The 18,249-nt window shown below is 49.5% G+C and overlaps 1 long non-coding RNA gene across 1 annotated transcript; it reads right to left on the bottom strand.

Annotated features, from left to right (window-relative positions):
- Positions 1 to 2,767: 2,767 nt before the first annotated feature.
- LOC134420681 (uncharacterized) lies at positions 2,768 to 15,258 on the bottom strand. The gene is made up of 4 exons (XR_010028405.1): positions 15,209 to 15,258; positions 13,064 to 13,130; positions 4,534 to 4,622; positions 2,768 to 2,963 (listed from the first exon to the last, which is right to left on the bottom strand). It is a non-coding gene; the product is annotated as an uncharacterized LOC134420681 (long non-coding RNA).
- Between the last annotated feature and the right edge of the window lie 2,991 nt (positions 15,259 to 18,249).

An 18,249-nucleotide genomic window follows, 5' to 3' on the forward strand; every position in this document is an offset into this window, starting at 1 on the left:
AAACGCAGCCGCCCCAAGGGAATGTCACCTCAGGGACAATTTCTGGGCCCCGGCCAGTAAAGCAGCAGCAGAATCACTCTGGATTTTATCTGTGGGGAGAAAGTGACGGGCAGTGCCTTCTGCAATGTCCCTCTGCAATGGTCCCCAGGGCCACTAGATGGCAAATTTGGCTCATGAACCCCGAGCGATATTTCTTCCTGCGAGAGAAATGCCTTGCCATGGACTGGACTCCCAGGCCTGGTCCCTCTGTTCTCTGGGGTTAGATGTGGGAATCCACAAAATCAGAGGGTTTTGGGAAAGCTGCTAAAGGCATCTGCTGCCTGAGATGTGAGCTGGTGGTATCTTCTCCTTGTTATAACCACGTAATGAGGCGGATGCTGAAAAATAAAACAGCTCAAGGCACATTCCACAGCAGCCCCGTCCTGTGGTCACAGGGGTCTGAGGATGAGGGAAGAGATGAGGATCTGACTCCATGTTACAGAAGGCTTGATTTATTGTTTTATGATATATATTACATTAAAACTATACTAAAAGAATAGAAGAAAAGGTTTCATCTCAGAAGGCTAGCTAAGCTAAGAATAGAAAAGAAAGAATGATAACAAAGGTTTGTGGCTCTCTCTCTGTCAGAGTCAGCTGTGCTGTGATTGACCATTAATTACAAACAAGCAGATGAGACCAATCACAGATGCACCTGTTGCATTCCACAGCAGCAGATAACCATTGTTTACATTTTGTTCCTGAAGCCTCTCAGCTTCTCAGGAGGAAAAATCCTAAGGAAAGATTTTTAACGCAAAGATGTCTGGGACACCGTCCTGCTTGTGATTTGTACACAGCCCCTGGCCAGCGATAGCCAGACACCTCTCCTGCAGCACGGCCACCCCTCAGACACCTGCACAAGGAGCAGGGCACTGGGACCTGCCATCGCCAGCCTGTGCATGCCCCTGTGTGCCCATCCTGTGCCCATCCCATCCCTTTGCCTCTTTGTCTCCCCTGCATGCCATCACTCCCTTCTCTCCCCTCATCACCCCGTCTCCCTTTCGCTGACCCTCCCTGCCTCTCTCTCCCCCCCGCTCCTCACCCTCACCCTTTCCCCGGCCCATCCTCACATTCTTCCCCAGCCTATTAATAACTTCTGGGCAATTGCACCGGGTCCCCGCTGGGCCCGGCCCCGCCGCCGCTGGCCCCGAACGCGCCGGCAGCAAGTTCAAAAGTGCAGCGGGGCTTTCAGAGCCCCCGGCCCCGCCAGGGGGTGGAGGAGCCGCTGCCAAAGAAAAGGCGGCGTTGCCAGGGAGCCCCTGGCACAGGAAAAGGGGGTCACCCTCACCTCCGGCAGGAGCCGCGGGGATGGACGGGAAGCAGCAGCCCCGCGGATGGGGGATGAAGGGAATGGAGGGCTGGGGGATGAAGGGGATGGAGGGCTGGGGGATGAAGGGGATGGAGGGCTGGGGGATGAAGGGGGTGAAGGGCTGGGGGATGAAGGGTTGGGGGAATGAAGGGCTGGGGGATGAAGGGGATGGAGGGCTGGGGGGATGAAGGAGATGGAGGGCTGGGGGATGAAGGGATGGGGGATGAAGAGGATGAAGGGCTGGGGGGATGAAGGGCTGGGGGATGAAGGGGATGGAGGGCTGGGGGGATGAAGGAGATGGAGGGCTGGGGGATGAAGGGGATGGAGGGCTGGGGGATGAAGGGATGGGGGATGAAGAGGATGAAGGGCTGGGGGGATGAAGGGTTGGGGGAATGAAGGGCTGGGGGATGAAGGGCTGGGGGAATGAAGGGCTGGGGGATGAGGGGGATGAAGGGCTGGAGGATGAAGGGGATGAAGGGCTGGAGGATGAAGGGCTAGGGGATGAAGGGCTGGGCTATGAAGGGCTGGGGGGATGAAGGGGATGAAGAGCTGGGGGATGAATGGTTGGGGAATGAAGGGGATGAAGGGCCAGGGGGATGAAGGGTTGGGGGAATGAAGGGCTGGGGGATGAAGGGATGGGGGATGAAGAGGATGAAGGGCTGGGGGATGAAGGACTGGGGGATGAAGGAGATGAAGGGATGGGGGATAAAGGGGATGAAGGGCTGGGGGGATGAAGGGTTGGGGGAATGAAGGACTGGGGGATGAAGGGGGTGAAGGGCTGGGGGATGAAGGGCTGGAGGATGAAGGGGATGAAGGGCTGGAGGATGAAGGGCTGGGGGATGAAGGGCTGGGCTATGAAGAGCTGGGGGGATGAAGGACTGGAGGATGAAGGGGATGCTGGGCTGGGGGGGATAAAGGGCTGGGGGGATGAAGGGGATGAAGAGCTGGGGGATGAAGGGTTGGGGAATGAAGGGGATGAAGGGCCAGGGGGATGAAGGGTTGGGGGGATGAAGGGCTGCAGGATGAAGGGGATGAAGGGCTGGAGGATGAAGAGAATGAAGGGCTAGGGGATGAAGGGCTGGGGGATGAAGAGGATGAAGGGGTTGGGGGGATGAAGGGGTTGGGGGGATGAAGGGCTGGACTGTGAAGGGCTGTGGGATGAAGGGCTGTGGCTGGGGGATGAAGGGCTGGGGGGATGAAGAGCAGGGGGATGCAGAGCTGGGCTGTGAAGGGCTGGGGGATGAAGGGCTGGACAGGGGAGATGCAGGGCTGGGGTGATGAAGAGCGGGGGGATGAAGGGCTGGGGGGATGAAGAGCAGGGGGATGCAGGGCTGGGCTGGGGGCAAGCAGGGCTAATTGGCCACCTCCAGCCAGCCAGCCCCGGTGGGATGCTCGGCCCCAGCGGCCAAATCCCCCGTGCAGTATGGAAATAAGGGAGGTGTCTGCCGGGAGAACAATGTCGCTGCAGTTGAGTGACTGTAACAGGCCCCGATGACAGCCGGGGCCGCGTTAAAAATGCCTATTCAAGCAGATCAAGACATTGAGAGGCCTCGTGGGGATCTGAAACCCTCGGGGATTTCTGGATGAGGCCAGAAGCTGAATCCCCAGCCCTGGGAACCTGCGGGAAGGGAAGAAAAAAAAAAAAAAAGAGAGAGAGAAAAGAAAAGAAACCCACAAAGCAGCTTTAAAAGGGCGGCAGTGCCCGAGGCTGGGCCTCCTGCTCCGAGCAGGGCTGCAGCCTGAGAAAGCAAAGCAGCCCCAAGAGCAGCCTGTGACGGTGGTCTGGGCATCTGCACAGGGTTATCTGAGGCTGGGTTTGCCCCTCCAAAATGCCCCAAAGCTGCTGGGGATGCTCTGTCCTTCCTGCCAGGGAGCCACGGCTGCATCTGTGGGGCAGAGCTGACAAACAGCCCTAAAGCTGGCAGGGGATGAAGGGATGGCCAAACAGGGAGTGGGGAACTCCTCGAGGCTGCAGTGGGCCCTTCTTGGCACCCTGGGGAGCTGTGAGGGCTCCCTGGGCCGTGTGGGTGTGACAGGGGTGACACCAGCTGAGCTCAGGACAGGAGGACCTGCAAAGCCCCATGTGTTGTAGTGTGTTTTTATACTTTGTAATACTTGGAAGTAGTTTTGTTTTGTATCCCCGTATTTTTCCCAAACGGTTTATCCCAGATTGTACCCCCCTCTCTTTACCTGTGTAATCCCTTTCCTTTGCTGAGATCACCCCCACATCCCCACCCTGGCTCTCTGTCCATCACTCAGCATCCCATCCCCTCCATCCAGAACTTTTGGTCAGGACATCGAGTGATTACCCAGAGGCCAGGGGTCAGCCCCTCAAGTGTTTCTCCATAGGCTGTCCTAAATGTCCATTTCCCAGTATCCATACCTTAATTTATCTCATTGGTCAGTAAATGTTATCTAATTTATGTTTCCACCTCCCTTTAAGTGTAACCTTGGCACCTCTTCGGGGCTCTCTCTCAGCAGGAGCCCCCTGAGGTGTAGGGGCTCCTTTGGGACTCCTAGAATAAAACCTTGGATTAACTCCTGCTGAGAGTCTGCCCTTCATCTCCTACCCATGTCTCTGGTGTCTGTTCTGCTTAAAACCTCATTTTTGGGTCAGCTGGTTTATTTTCCCAGGTAATGGCTGTGCTTCTCCTTGCCCACATCTCTGTGATCCCTGGTCAGACCCAGCCCTGGCTGGGGGTGCAGATCAGACAGAAGAAGAAAAAAGAAAAAGAAGAAAATGCAAAAAGAAAAAAATGACAGAGCACCTGCTCGGAGCAGGAGGCACCAGCCCAGGTGCCCTCAGCACCCTCGGGGCACGGGACAGTGTCTCCCCATTTTCTGCAGAGCTGGGGCTGGCTGGGGTTCCTGAGAGGCTCCCAGAGGGACAGAGACACCCATGCACAGGGACACAGGCTGGGACTGGCCTGAAAGAAACCTCTCCTTAATTCTGCCACGTCCCTGCTTTGGTTCTCCACTGCAGCACAAAAAAAAAAAAAAAAAAAAGAGAGGCAAGAGAAGGAGTGGGAGTGAGGAAGAGGATGGAGGCTGCTCCTGTCAGCTGATGCCAGATTAAAGAGGTTGGGAAACAACAGCATCAGTTGAGTCTGTTTGGTGCAATCACAAAACAATTGAAAGAAAAACGTTGATAAGGCACCAGTCCTGCAGCATCAAGGATTAACATTTACCTGTTCTGCTGCACCAGTTGCCTGCTGCTGTTTCAGATTCCCAGGATTTGGCTGGCAGACTGGAAACTTTTCAAGGCAGGGTGATTTATCTGTAAAAGATATTGCACATTCAAGGACCTGCATAAATAATGCAAAAGTAATTAATAATAACTCAGTCCCTGCTCTTAGCAGTGCCAGGAAAAGAAATTGCTTCACTAGAGTGTCGCTTATGCCTTTTGGAAAAGATCTTTATTTGTAAAGTGTCTCAGAGAGAAAGGACAGGGTAGTTTTGAAACAGGGAGTGGATGTCACAAAGTCCTGGGATTTTAGTGCCAGCCTGGCAATCTTCAGGACCGACTTAGAGTCAGGTGAAACCAACACTGGGTTTATGCTCAGTTTTAATCTCCCACGGCTGCAGCCAAAAGTTTGAAACCGTGAACACAAAGGGCTGAGAAACCCAGGAAGGAAAGAGATAAGCTCCAAGAATTATTACTTTTAAAAGTCTTGTCCTTTCAACTCAGTGTAACTTTGGAGGCTTGACACAGGATTTCCAGCTTGGGGTCTGGCAGTCCTGTCCCTCCCACTTCACACACTCCTTTTTTTTTGTTCCTCATTGTTTTCCCTACATCCTTGCTGTCCACTTTTCTTAAGAGACAAAATGAACCATAAATGCCAGGATTTCATAGATATTGGTGGCTGTTCTGGGCAGGTGGAAGCTATCAGGGAATATGTCACTATATCAGGGAATATTGTCACTATATTCCAGGGAATGCTCTGTCATTTTTTTCTTTTTGCATTTTCTTCTTTTTCTTTTTTTCTTCTTCTGTCTGATCTGCACCCCCAGCCAGGGCTGGGTCTGACCAGGGATCACAGAGATGTGGGCAAGGAGAAGCACAGCCATTACCTGGGAAAATAAACCAGCTGACCCAAAAATGAGGTTTTAATCAAAAGATCAAATAATCTCTTCAGCTGTTTCTATAAACCCCTGTGGTTTGGTTCCACTTGGGAAGACATTCTCACTGCTGCTGGCAGAAGAAAAACAAGCAGCTCCTTTCTGTCTGGCAAAGTGGTTTGAATAACTCCAACTCTCCACTAATGGCTGCTATCAAAATACCTAAAATGGCAGGATTAATTTTTCTGTGCCTTCCCATTACAGCTCAAAACGTGGTTTCAATTAGGGTCAGCCTCCACTTTTTTTATTTTTTTGGTTCACTTTCTATGAACATTCAGCTGTTTCTCTCCCTATTCCTGCAGAGGTTCTTCACAGATGTGTTCAAACATAAAACTGGACTGTCCTGAAATGTCCCACTTTGCTTCTTTGGCACAAATATTTAACAAAAGGTAAAGATTTACCTGAAATGCTGAGAAATTCAACATTAAGTTGTGCATGGGGTTATAAATTTCACAATCTGCTGTAGATGCTGCATTTATTTAGATAGGCCTTCAACAAGAGACCAGCTGTCTCAGCTTCCTGAAATGTTTAAGCATATGTTTAATTTTAAGAATATGAATAATTCCATTGATATCAATGGCACTTACACTTAAGAATATATTTTGCTGAGCCGGAGCAAGGAATAGTGCCATGTAATGCCAATAAAGTGCAAATTTCAATATCTCACTAAGTGCTTTCTGGGACCAATTTAAAAATTAATCAATGAAGATCTGTCGTGTGAAAACGCAGGAATTAATATATGTGAGATTTTGCTGTTTGCTATCCTAATATTGCCAAGTATTACCATCCACCAGAGCACTGACAAGTGAAATCAACCCCAAATCTGTGAAACAGAGCAAAAATGGCAACAAGTTGCATGTGTTGTTCATCATGAATCATCCTATCAGGCTTCACGATTTGCCCATTAACATTAAATAACATTTACCATCCTCACAAGTAGACAAAGATATAAATTAATTCCAATTAAGATTTGGAATCAGATGATCATTAAGGTCCCTTCCAAGCCAAACCCTCTCAGGGATGCACAGGGTGGGATGTGCAGAATCAGGAGTTGGACTCATGATCATTGTGGGTCTTTTCCAATTTGGGACATTCTGTGATTCTATGAATCTTAATGTTTAAAATATCACAGAGCAAAGGGTGAAAAATACCATTATTTTCCTCTTTCTGCCTTTTACCCACCACAAAACATTTTTACGAGGATCAAACAAAAATTTCCAGGCACAAACCCTTCAGCCATTTGGATTTGCCCTCATAATTTTGCTCCTCACAAGTTCAACGCCCCTGACATTGCCTGTGACCTGCAGAGGGCTGGGCCGTGCCCCTCTTCCCCTGGGGTGGTGTCACCAAATAAATAACTTTATATCCATATGCAAATGATTGCTGTTTTCAAGCTGTTCCCCAGCGACCTCACACCCTGCTCAGACTGTGCAGGAATATGTTTCCCACATATGTCAGATGTTTTGTGACACATTTCACAGGGATTTAAAATAGATCTCCTGGCCTATAAAAATGCCCAGGCACCCAAACCAAGCAGCCTGCACCTGCACTGGTTGCCCTTCCAAAACTGTGTGAAATGGGCCCAAATGGATTGTATCCTTTATCCAGCTTAAATATTGATGGTTTATAACTTTATAAGTGAAGAGGATTCACTCATGGGAGGGAATTACCTGGTTTATTTGATGGCTGAGTAACAAAGGGAAAGAATTTGTTACAGCTTTGCTTCCACAGTGACAGCTCTGAATCCTCCCTGTGTTGGTCAAAACAGTGTTTGTCACATGTGTTTGTCACTTTATATTCCAGCCTGACTCCCTTGAAACTGCCCTGGCTGTGCTTTTGTGCAACAAAATCCAGCTCCAGGGTGTTTGAGATGTGCCACGCTGCTAAAAAATGGCTTTGCTGCAATCAGGGGCACTCCTGTCTCTCACAGGTAGCGATGGCACTGATAAAGCTGCAGTTTCAGTGGGCTGAATTTCAGCATGGCAGTGCCAGCCAAATGCCCTGAGTCACAGCACGTTGGCATAGCCCCCACTGCAGCGTGGGGCACTATCTGAGCTGGCACAGCACCTGAGCCAGGCAGAGCAGGGGGCATTTGCATGCATTTGCATATGTGGCAACCCCTCCTGCAGTTGCTGTGCAGACAGGTGAAAGCTCTTTTTGCACCATTCCAGAAAAAAAAACAGTTTAGTGGAATCTACTATGGGAGCAGCTGACCCAGAGTCCACCAAAAAAAAAAAAAAAAAATTCTTAATAATTTTGTTAAATCCCAGAATCAATCCAAATGGTTCAGATCATTGAGTCCAGCCACTAAGTGCCACCACCACTTAAACCATGTCCTGCAGTTGCTGTGCAGACAGGTGAAAGCTGTTTTTGCACCATTCCAGAAAAAAAACAGTTTAGTGGAATCTACTATGGGAGCAGCTGACCCAGAGTCCACCAAAAAAAAAACAAAAACAGAAATTCTTAATAATTTCATTCAATCCCAGTGGTTCAGATCATTGAGTCCAGCCACTAAGTGTCACCACCACCTCCTAAACCATGTCCTGCAGTTGCTGTGCAGACAGGTGAAAGCTCTTTTTGCACCATTCCAGAAAAAAAAAAAAACAACAGTTTAGTGGAATCTATTATGGGAGCAGCTGACCCAGAATCCACAAAAAAAATTAAAAAAAAGCAGAAATTCTTAATAATTTCATTCAATCCCAGTGGTTCAGATCATTGAGTCCAGCCACTAAGTGCCACCACCACTCAAACCATGTCCCCAGGGGCCACATCCAAAGTTTTTTGAGCACTTCCAGCAATGGTGATTCCACCACTGCCCTGGGCAGCCCATTCCAATCCTTTACAACCCTTTCTGTGAGGAAATTTTCACAATATCCAACCTAAATCTCCCCTGGACCAACTTGAGGCTGGATTTTGTCCTGTTCCTTGCTCCCTACATGGCTGCACTCTGCTGTCAGGGAGCTGTGGAGAACCAAAAGGTCCCTCCTGAGCCTCATTTTCTCCAGGCTGAGAATTTTGGAATTTTAAAGGTTCTGGAAAAGCAGCTCCAGGAGCTCTGGTTTTGTCTCACAATGTGCTCTGAGTGCAGAGAGCATCACACAGCACCAGGCTGGGGATCCACTGCCCTTGGAAAACAGCAGTGGCTCTCAAAGCCCCCCAGGCTGAATTCCTGGGGTTGGAAATGGCAGAAACAGCAGTGCCAAGAGGAGAAGGCTCCACACAAGGTGAGAAGAGCTCAGGATGCTCAGAAGCAGGGCAAGCATGAGGATGCAGCCACTGGGCTGCCACCTTAGAGCCCTAGGAAGCTCCCAGCACTGGGAGGGCCTTGGAGAGCTCCTGTCTCAGTGTATTTGTAGAATCATGGAATGGTTTGGGTTGGAAGGGACTTTAAAGCCCATCCAGGCCACCCCTCCATGGGCAGGGACACTTTCCACTATCCCAGGTATCTCCAAACCCCACCCAACCTGGATTTGGACACTTCCAGGGATGGGGCAGCCACAGCCAATCCCTACTCACTACTGGGCTCCTCAACCCAGAGCACAGCTCAGAACAGGGCTAGACTTTGGTCTGGTTAGACTTTGGTGCTGGTCAGACTTCTCCACTGATCTCCTTCTGTCATGTACTACTTTCCAAGCTATTTTTCCCCCTCATCTGGTATTTTTCAGTAGCCTGAAGTTTACCCTGCTGAAGGTGACAGTCCCCAGTCCCAAGGTGGCCTCTCTCTCTCAGCACATGGGCACCTCTCAAAGCCTTTGGCAGCCCTGTGCAGAGCAGACATGGATTTCAGCAGTGAATCTCCCTCTCTGCCTTTGTCCCAAATTGTGTTTGCTCCAGTGGCCACATGAGGTGCCTGGGCCCATCCTCGTGCCAGCAGTTTGTGTTCAGCCTGGGGCAAATCCAGCTGGTGAAATTCTCCCCGTGGCAGGTCTGGCCAGCTCTGGCAGCACCAGGCTCTTACATCACTTGGCCAAAGCTGACCCCTGTGTGCAGAGCACCAGAGGAAATCCCTGTCAGGATCTCTGGCTGCTCATAGTGACCCCAAGAAAAGTTAGAAAGTCTCTTTTCCCAGCCCAGCGCCTGAAGAAGGAGTCAGAGCTCTTCATTTCTTGGTCTCAAGGTTGTTTATTGTATCTTATCTATAAAATTCTTTTTCCTGTCCTGCTCAGCAAGACAGTCCAGGCACTCTGCCTGCCCCCAGGGCAGTGTTATGTCTTCATACTAAAAACTACGTGTACAATGTTTACAATTACTTCCCAATACCTCACACCTGTGTTAGGCAGTGAGCTTCTACTCTAAACCAATCTAAAAGTGCCAACATCACAGCAAAAGATGGAGGCCAAGAAGAAGAAGGAGAAAGGCTGGACATGCCCAGTTCCCTCCATCTTGCCCCCTGAATCCCCATCCTTAAAACCCCAAAAATCTCTTTTTTTCAACCCTTTTTCATTCTACTTAAACTGTTGTGGCTTGCTGATCTTCATATAAGGTTGGTCATTTTTTCCACAGGTTATAATCAAACCCACAGGTGTCTTGGGCTCTGTGCCAGGGTCTCTGAGCCCCCTGGCAGGGATCTTGTCAGTCCAGGACAGCCAGAGAGATGTCCTGAATTCTGACACCACTGGGGCTTGTTGCTCAGGCCATTATTGATATTTGCCATTCCCAACTTGTGCCAACATCGCAGCAGAAGACAGAGGCCAAGAAGAAGAAGAAGGAGAAAGGCTGGACATGCCCAGTTCCCTCCATCTTGCCCCCTGAATCCCCATTCTAAAAACCCCAAAAATCTATATTTTTACCCCGTGATAACTTCACTATTATTCTACCTAAACTGTCGTGGCTTGCTGATCTTCATCTAAGGTTGGTAATTTGCTCCATGGGTCATAATCAAACCCACAGGTGTCTTGGGCTCTGTGCCAGGGTCTCTGAGCCCCCTGGCAGGGATCTTGACCATCCAGGACAGCCAGAGAGATGTCCTGAATTCTGACACCACTGGGGCTCGTTGCTCTGGCCATTATTGATATTTGCCATTCCCAACTTGTGCCACCATCACAGCAGAAGATGGAGGCCAAGAAGAAGAAGAAGAGAGGCTGGACACGCCCAGATTCCTCCATCTTGCCTCCTGAACCCCCATAGCAAAAACCCTAAAATCTACTTTTCCACCCCATGATAATTTCACTGTTATTATACCTAAACTGTTGTGGCTTGCTGATCTTCACACAAGGTTGGTAACAATCAAACCCACAGGTGTTTTGGGCTCTGTGCCAGGGTCTCTGAGCCCCCTGGCAAGGTCTTTGTCCTCCTGGATGTTCTGGGTTCCCACAGAAGGCGGCCTCACCTCAATAGCCAGCGGGACAGGATTGATGGGTGTCACTTCAGCAGCCCATTATAATGTCAAGCTCACCTTTGGTGTTAATGAGGCCCCTTCATTAGGAGCCTGGAGCAGAGGGGTCAGGGGCTGAATGGTGACAGGCGCCTTTCTCCCCCAGCAATCTGGTGCTGCTCATTCAGAACTGGGTCACGTTGGTGGAGCAGTTCCAGTTTGTGCTGCCCATGTTGCATCTGCAAGGGACGTGATGTGTTTGGGACTATTCATCTGGCTCTTTTCACCAGCACTAAATACCCAGAAAGAATAAAATAAATTCTCATTGTGTTCCCACTTACTAAGAAAATTTTCCCTCTTCCTTCTGGTTCAGGGAGTTATTGTACATTTAAATCCTTCTGCGTTTTTCAGTAGCTATAGCATGCTATAATTTAGATTTTCCTCAGGCACAAAAGAACTTAGTTAAGCTAAACTGTATTACAGTGTGGGTTGGGTTTTTTTACAAAGTCCTTCATTAATAAGGAGCTAAAGAATTTCCAAGCTGTCTGTAATTTTTCCCAGATGCAGCTAGTAGTTGCTAGGAGTATCTTTTTGGCAATCAGAGTTTTTGGTTATTAACAATCTGGGCTTTTGCTACACTCCACCAGTGTTAAATATGTTCTGTGAACGCTGCAGTGTGGAGTGTGAACTGCAGAAGGGGAAAGCAGACACCAGGCACAAGAAAATCATTTCTCAGAAGAATAAACACTGCTGGGGTTCACAGCTGATTGAAACAGGATTCCCTGCAGGGATCCCAGTGTTGATTAACAAACCAGGAGCCAGCGTGGCTGCAGCCCTCACTCACAGCTTCTCCTGTCACCCTGAGGTGAGCCTGTGCCAGACAGACCAGAGCAGCACCCAGGTCCCCCCAGAGGAACCAAATCCTCCCTCAGCTTCAGGGTCAGGACATTTTCACAGGCAGCACACAAGGAGGTGATGCTGGGGTTGGCAAAGCTTTGGTCCACACCAGGAGAAAGATCTCTGCCCATTCTAACTTAAATATCACCAATTCTGGGTTTCAGCTGCAGCTTTGTTCATCCTGGGAGCACCACAGAGCACTTGGCTTTGCAGAAGTGGGTGAAGGCCACCAGAATCATTTTGCAGCTGTCAGAGAAGTCACTGACACCCAGAACCTGAGGATCTTTCCACTCAAGCACGTTGCACAAAGTGGGAGAGTGAATTTTCTCACAGAAACCCTCCTCAAACGCGAGGTTTGTGTCCTAATCTTTAAATCCTTTCGAGCTATTACAAGATGATCATTTTCCTGCACTGCCTGGTTCTTTCCGTGCTGGAATCAGCCTTGCTTGTTCCCTGGCTGGTGTCCAAGCCACTCAGAGCCCAGTCTGACCACAGAAGTCGTGGTTTTAGTGCAAGAGTGGAAGCAGGGAAGGCTGCAACTAAATTAGTAATGAGAAAATAATAATGAATGATGAAAAACACTGAAACAAACTTGTTCCTCCAGAGACAGGAAGGGCAAGCCACAAGCACAGACATATGAAACCATGACAGGGACTTGCAGTCGATGTATGGCTGATGTACAGCCCACCTCACAGTGATGCTAAACTCACAGGAATGAATTTTTGCTGGAAAATCAGCAATTCAGGCATTTTGGGCTGCATGAGGATGGTGTGGAGGGGCTGCTGGGGAGGGTGGGGGCTGTGTGTGAGGGGTCAGTGTGTTCCTGCAGAGAAAGGGAGCCCGGGGAGGAAGGGAGGAGCTGCCTTGAGGGACAGTTTTGTTTCATCCCAAGAGCAGGGTGGGCTCTGCCGGTCTGGTGGCTGTGGGGACACCTGAATGTGGGCTGCTCTGTCAGGACTTTACCCACCAGGACCCACCTGATCTCAGTGCCCCAGTTGATGCCTCCTTTGCTCACATTCCCCAGGAAAAACCACGTTCAAGCATCCCAGTGTGCACAGGCAGGAGGGAGAAAGATCATCTGCTGCTCAGATCATCCCAAGAACTGGGGTGGGATCTGTCAGTCTGGTGGCTGTGGGGACACTGGGGCTGCTCTGTCAGGACTTTGCCCACCTGGACCCACCTGATCTCAGTGCCTCAGTTGCTGCCTCCTTTGCTCACACTTCTCAGGAACAGCCATGTTCAAGCATCCCAGTGTGCACAGGCAGGAGGGAGAAAGATCATCTGCTGCTCAGATCATCCCATGAACAGGGTGAGCTCTGCCAGTCTGGTGGCTGTGGGGACACCTGAGTGTGGGCTGCTCTGTCAGGACTTTGCCCACCAGGACTCACCTGATCTCAGCACTTCAGTTGCTGCCTCCTTTGCTCACATTCCCCAGGAACAGCCACGTTCAAATATCTGAGAGTGCACAAGCAGGAGAGAGAAAGAACGTGTTGTCCTTTCCCAGGGCTGGAACCTGGGAAAACACCCCTGAAATCTTTCCCATCCCTGGCCGAGGCAGGGATAAGTGCAGTGCAAAGTCTTTTTTCCACTTTATTTTCCATCATCCCCAACTCTCACGGGACAGAACCAGCCCTTGGCATGGTCCCCCTACCATGGGCCAAGCCAGATTAAACACACACCTTTCAGTCTGAGACAAGGATCTTTGAGGCAAGACTCTGGAAAGAAAAATAAAATAGAAAAAAAAAACCACCCCCAAAGAAAAATGAAGGAGAGCTGTCGTGTCTCATTTGCATATTTGAATATGCAAATGAGGAGTGTTTCTTATCCATTGGCACTGGCCCTACTGTAGATGGCAGCAGCACAGCGGATCTCTGCCAGCATCCAGTGCCACAAAGAAAAACGCTAATTGGATTTGCAGACGCTGATTGCAAAGCCCAGAAGTTGCTGGAATAGGTATAAAGAAGCAGGAGCTCAGCCCACGGCTGCCTCGGGTGCGAAGGCACTCGGCTGACAGCTCGTTAGCTCGAGATCTCCCTGCAAAATGAGGAGTTTGGAGAAGCCTGGATGGCTGCTGGCTCTGGCATCCCCAAAACTCCCAAAGAGCCTGGCAAATTTTCTACCCTTGGCTGTGATTTTTTTGGTTTTTTTTTTCTTTTTGAGGGGAGCTTGAAAAGAAAATCGGGGTGGGTTTGATCAGCGGTTGTGCTGGAAACAGTTCAGGCTGGGAACTGCTAGCAGAGCAAAGGCTGGTTCTAGGAATTTCTCTCCTTGAGTGTTTTTGCAGTTGAATGTAAAGAGCCACCCCAGCACATTTTAAATTAATCCATTCACGCCACTTCATCAAATATCCTGAGCTGGAAGGGATCCACAGGATCAGCAAAGTCCTGCTCCAACTGCTTGTCCCAGCAGAGAGTGCTTGGAGCACCAGGTAGTGCTTACCCCAAGTGGGACACCCCAAATTGTAAACTAAAAATGTGGTTTAATGCCCAATTATTGAGTGGCCAGAGAAGCTGAGACACCTGGCTGTGGGTTTCCCACCTTGGAAGTGTCCAAGTTCTTGCTCAGATCCTGAAAGCTGAAACAGTGACCTGTGTCCAAACCAGAAGTGGGATCTGCTTGTCCCAACTGCAGAGAATGCTTGGAGCACCAGGTGGTGCTTACCCCAAACAGGACACCCCAAATTATTCACTAAAAATGTGGTTTAATGCCCAATTATTGGGCTGCCAGAGAAGGTGAGACACCTGGCTGTGGGTTTCCCATCTTGGAAGTGCTCAAGTTCTTGCTCAGATCCTGGCCCTGAAAGCTGGAGGAGTGACCCATGTCCAAACCAGAAGTGGGATGAGCTGGAAGGGATCCACAGGGATCAGCAAAGTCCTGCTCCAACTGCTTGTCCCAGCAGAGAGTGCTTGGAGCACCAGGTAGTGCTTACCCCAAGTGGGACACCCCAAATTGTAAACTAAAAATGTGGTTTAATGCCCAATTATTGAGTGGCCAGAGAAGCTGAGACACCTGGGTGTGGGTTTCTCACCTTGGAAGTGTCCAAGTTCTTGCTCAGATCCTGAAAGCTGGAGGAGTGACCTGTGTCCAAACCAGAAGTGGGATGAGCTGGAAGTGATCAGCAAAGCCCAGCTCCAACTGCTTGTCCCAGCAGAGAGTGCTTGGAGCAAAAGAGAGTGCTTACCCCAAATGGGACACCCCAAATTTTTCAGGAAAAATGTGGTTTAATGCCCAATTATTGGCTGCCAGAGAAGTTGAGGCACCTGGCTGTGGGTTTCCCATCTTGGAAGTGTCCAAGTTCTTGCTCAGATCCTGAAAGCTGAAACAGTGACCCATTCCAAACCAGAAGTGGGATGAGCTGGAAGTGATCAGCAAAGCCCAGCTCCAACTGCTTGTCCCAACTGCAGAGAGTGCTTGGAGCACCAGGTGGTGCTTACCCCAAATGGAACACCCCAAATTATTCACTAAAAATGTGGTTTAATGCCCAATTATTGGGCTGCCAGAGAAGCTGAGGCACCTGGCTGTGGGTTTCTCACCTTGGAAGTGTCCAAGTTCTTGCTCAGATCCTGGCCCTGAAAGCTGGAGGAGTGACCCAATGACCCATGTCCAAACCAGAAGCTGTGTCCTGCACTGGGAAAGCACAAAAACAACCATTAACATCAGGCTGGGCAAAAATGAAAGCATGGGAAAATTGCCATTGAAGGAAATGAAAACAAAAAGCAAATTCTAACAACATTTCAGAGGAAGAAATGGGGAATTTTTTTAAAAAAAGCTCAGGGTCTGGTATGTCTGAACATCTTCTCTTGCACAAGGTGGAAATTCATTACACAAGGTGGAAATTCAGCAGAACAAGAGCAAACTTGGGAAAGATGAAGACATTCCCAGGAAATATTCAGCCCTGGGAGCACGTAACCACCAAGGACTGTGATGAGGCTGGGAGTGAATAGCCAAGACGGGGAGGTAGAAAATAAAAAGATTTAGACCCGAGAGTCACGTGCATGGGAATAATGTCCACAATTAAAGATATCAATGAGAACTCCCAGAGAATGAGGCCCTTTCTCAGTGGAGAAGAAAAGGGACTGTCCAAGGAGATGTCTCTTGGGACTGCATCAGACAGAAACATGGAAAATTAAAACCAGAGCACTTAAAGGAACCCAAATCAGGCTCTTTTTTGTTGTTGTTGTTGTTAACTGAAGCGGTGAAGCGTTTTGCTTGGCTAATATCCCTCTATCAGGTTGATGAGGTAAAGTGGCTCTTTAGAACGATTTGGGAACCGATTAATCCTTGCCTGTGGCGATGAGGCAGCGGCACACAGAGTTATTGGCTTAACACGGGGGGGTTTGCTGCTGCTGCCTCGCAGAGATCAACAAACTATTTCAAACAGGAAAGCTGCACGGGGAAAAATTCTGAGGGAGTTCGCTCGGAAACAGTCGCCAATTGCGTTTGTAAAGATTTCGCGGAGTTGTTTTAGGGCTGGTAAAATTGAGAGGTGTAAGTTGTCGCTTAAAATTCTTTAAAAAGAAAAAAAAGAAAAAGGATGAAACTCGCCCCGGGAGGGAGAAAGAGGGGGGAGAGGGGGAAGGAAGGCGGGAAGGGGAAGGGAACGGCAGGGGAATGAGGGACAAAGGGGAGAAGTGAGGGAAGTGAAGGGGAAATGGGAGCTGAGAGGAAATGTGGGAGAATGAGGGGAATAATGAGGGGAAAATGGTGGGGGGGGAAGGAGAGAAAGTGAGGGGAAAATGAGGGAGAGTGAGGGGAAAAAAGAGAGAAAGGGAGGGGAAAATGAGGGAGAGTGAGGGGAAAAAAGAAAGAAACTGCGGGGAAACCGAGGGGGGAAAAGAGAGAAAGTGAGGGGAAAATGAGAGGAAAAAGGAGAGAAACTGAGGGGAAAATGAGGGGGGAAAAGAGAGAAATTGAGGGGAAAATGAGGGAGAGTGAGGGGGAAAAAGAAAGAAACTGAGGGGAAAATGAGGGGGGGAAAAGAGAGAAACTGAGGGGAAAATGAGCAAGAGTGTGGGGGAAAAGGAGAGAAACTGAGGGGAACGTGAGGGAGAGTGAGGGGAAAAAGGAGAGAAACAGAGGGGGGAAAAAAGAGAAAAATTGAGGGAGAGTCAGGGGAGAAAATGAGAGAAATTGAGGGGAAAATGAGGGGAAAAAAGAGAGAAACTGAGGGGAAATGAGCAAGAGTGAGGGGAAAAAGGAGAGAAACTGAGGGGAAAATGAGGGGGGGAAAGAGAGAAACTGAGGGGGAAAAGGAGAGAAACTGAGGGGAAAATGAGAAAATAAACTCAGGGGAAAATGAGGGGGAGTGAGGGGAAAATGGAGAGAAATTGAGGGGAAAATCAGGGAGAGTGAGGGGAGAAAAAAGAGAGAAACTGAGGGGGAAAAAGAGAGAAACTGAGGGGGAAAGGAGTGAGAGTGAGGGGAAAAGAGGAAACTGAGGGGCAAAATGAAGGAGACTGAGAGGAAAGGATGAGGGCAATGAAGGTGAGAGGAAAATGGAAACTGAGAGGAAATGTGTGAGACAGAGGGGAGAAATGAGGAAGATTAAGGAGGAAAATCTGGGAGACTGAGGGGAAAAAAATGAGGAAGACCAAAGGGAAAAGGAGATAAATGGAGGAAAACTTGAGGGGAAGATGTGTGAGACAAGGGGAAAATGGAAACTTTAGAGGAAATGTGGGAGATTGAAAGAAAATGAGGGGGAAAATGAGAAAAAGTGAGGGAAAAATGAGAGAGGGTGGGGGGAAAGGAGAGAAGCTGAAAGAAAATGAGATTGAGGGAGGAAATGAGAGAAAACATGGGATACTGCAGGGAAAATAGAAACTGAGGGGGACATGAGGGAGACTGAGGAGAAAAGGGGAGATAAAGAGGGGGGAATGAGAGAAACTGAAAGAAAATGAGGGAGACCAAGGAAAAAAGAGGGAAAGGTGCAAAACAGAAAGAAAAAGGAGGAACACCGAGGGTAAAATGGAAACTGAAAGAAAATGTGGGAGATTGATGGGAGAAATGAGGGAGACTGAGAGGAAAAGGAAATAAATGTAAAAATGAGAATGTGGGCAATTGAAGCAAGAGAGAGCAAAGGAAAAATGAAGGAGAACAAGGGAGAATAAAGGAGTGAGGGAAAAGGGGGGAGAACAAGAGCAAATGAGAGAAACTGAGGGGAAACGAGAGACAGGCAGGAGGAAAAGGGGAGCACTGAGGGAAAATGAAAGACAACGAGAGGAAAAATGAGACGGGGGAACGTGAGGGAGACAAGGAGAGAAAAAAGGCGCAGGAAGGAGCGAGGCTGCGGAGAACAAGGCGAGCCCTGCCCGGCCATCCTGGGCTATCGGGACCTGCGGCTTCCCTCGTTCCCCCTTGTTCCCACCTCATTCGTGTCGGGAATTCACACACCGCCGGGGGAAACGTGGACCGAGGGCGGGATGGGAGGAGAAGGGGCGGGATGGCGCGGCCGGGAGCGCACGGCGGGGCCCACACGCTTGCTCCCTGTGTTGGCTGTGCACTAAGGGGAACACCGAGGGGAACAGAAGCGGGGACAGCACCAGCACCGGGACGGCGGCCAGAGCGGAGCCGCCGC

The sequence above is a fragment of the Melospiza melodia genome, chromosome 7 (genome assembly GCF_035770615.1).
Source record: "Melospiza melodia melodia isolate bMelMel2 chromosome 7, bMelMel2.pri, whole genome shotgun sequence".
NCBI lineage: Eukaryota > Metazoa > Chordata > Aves > Passeriformes > Passerellidae > Melospiza > Melospiza melodia.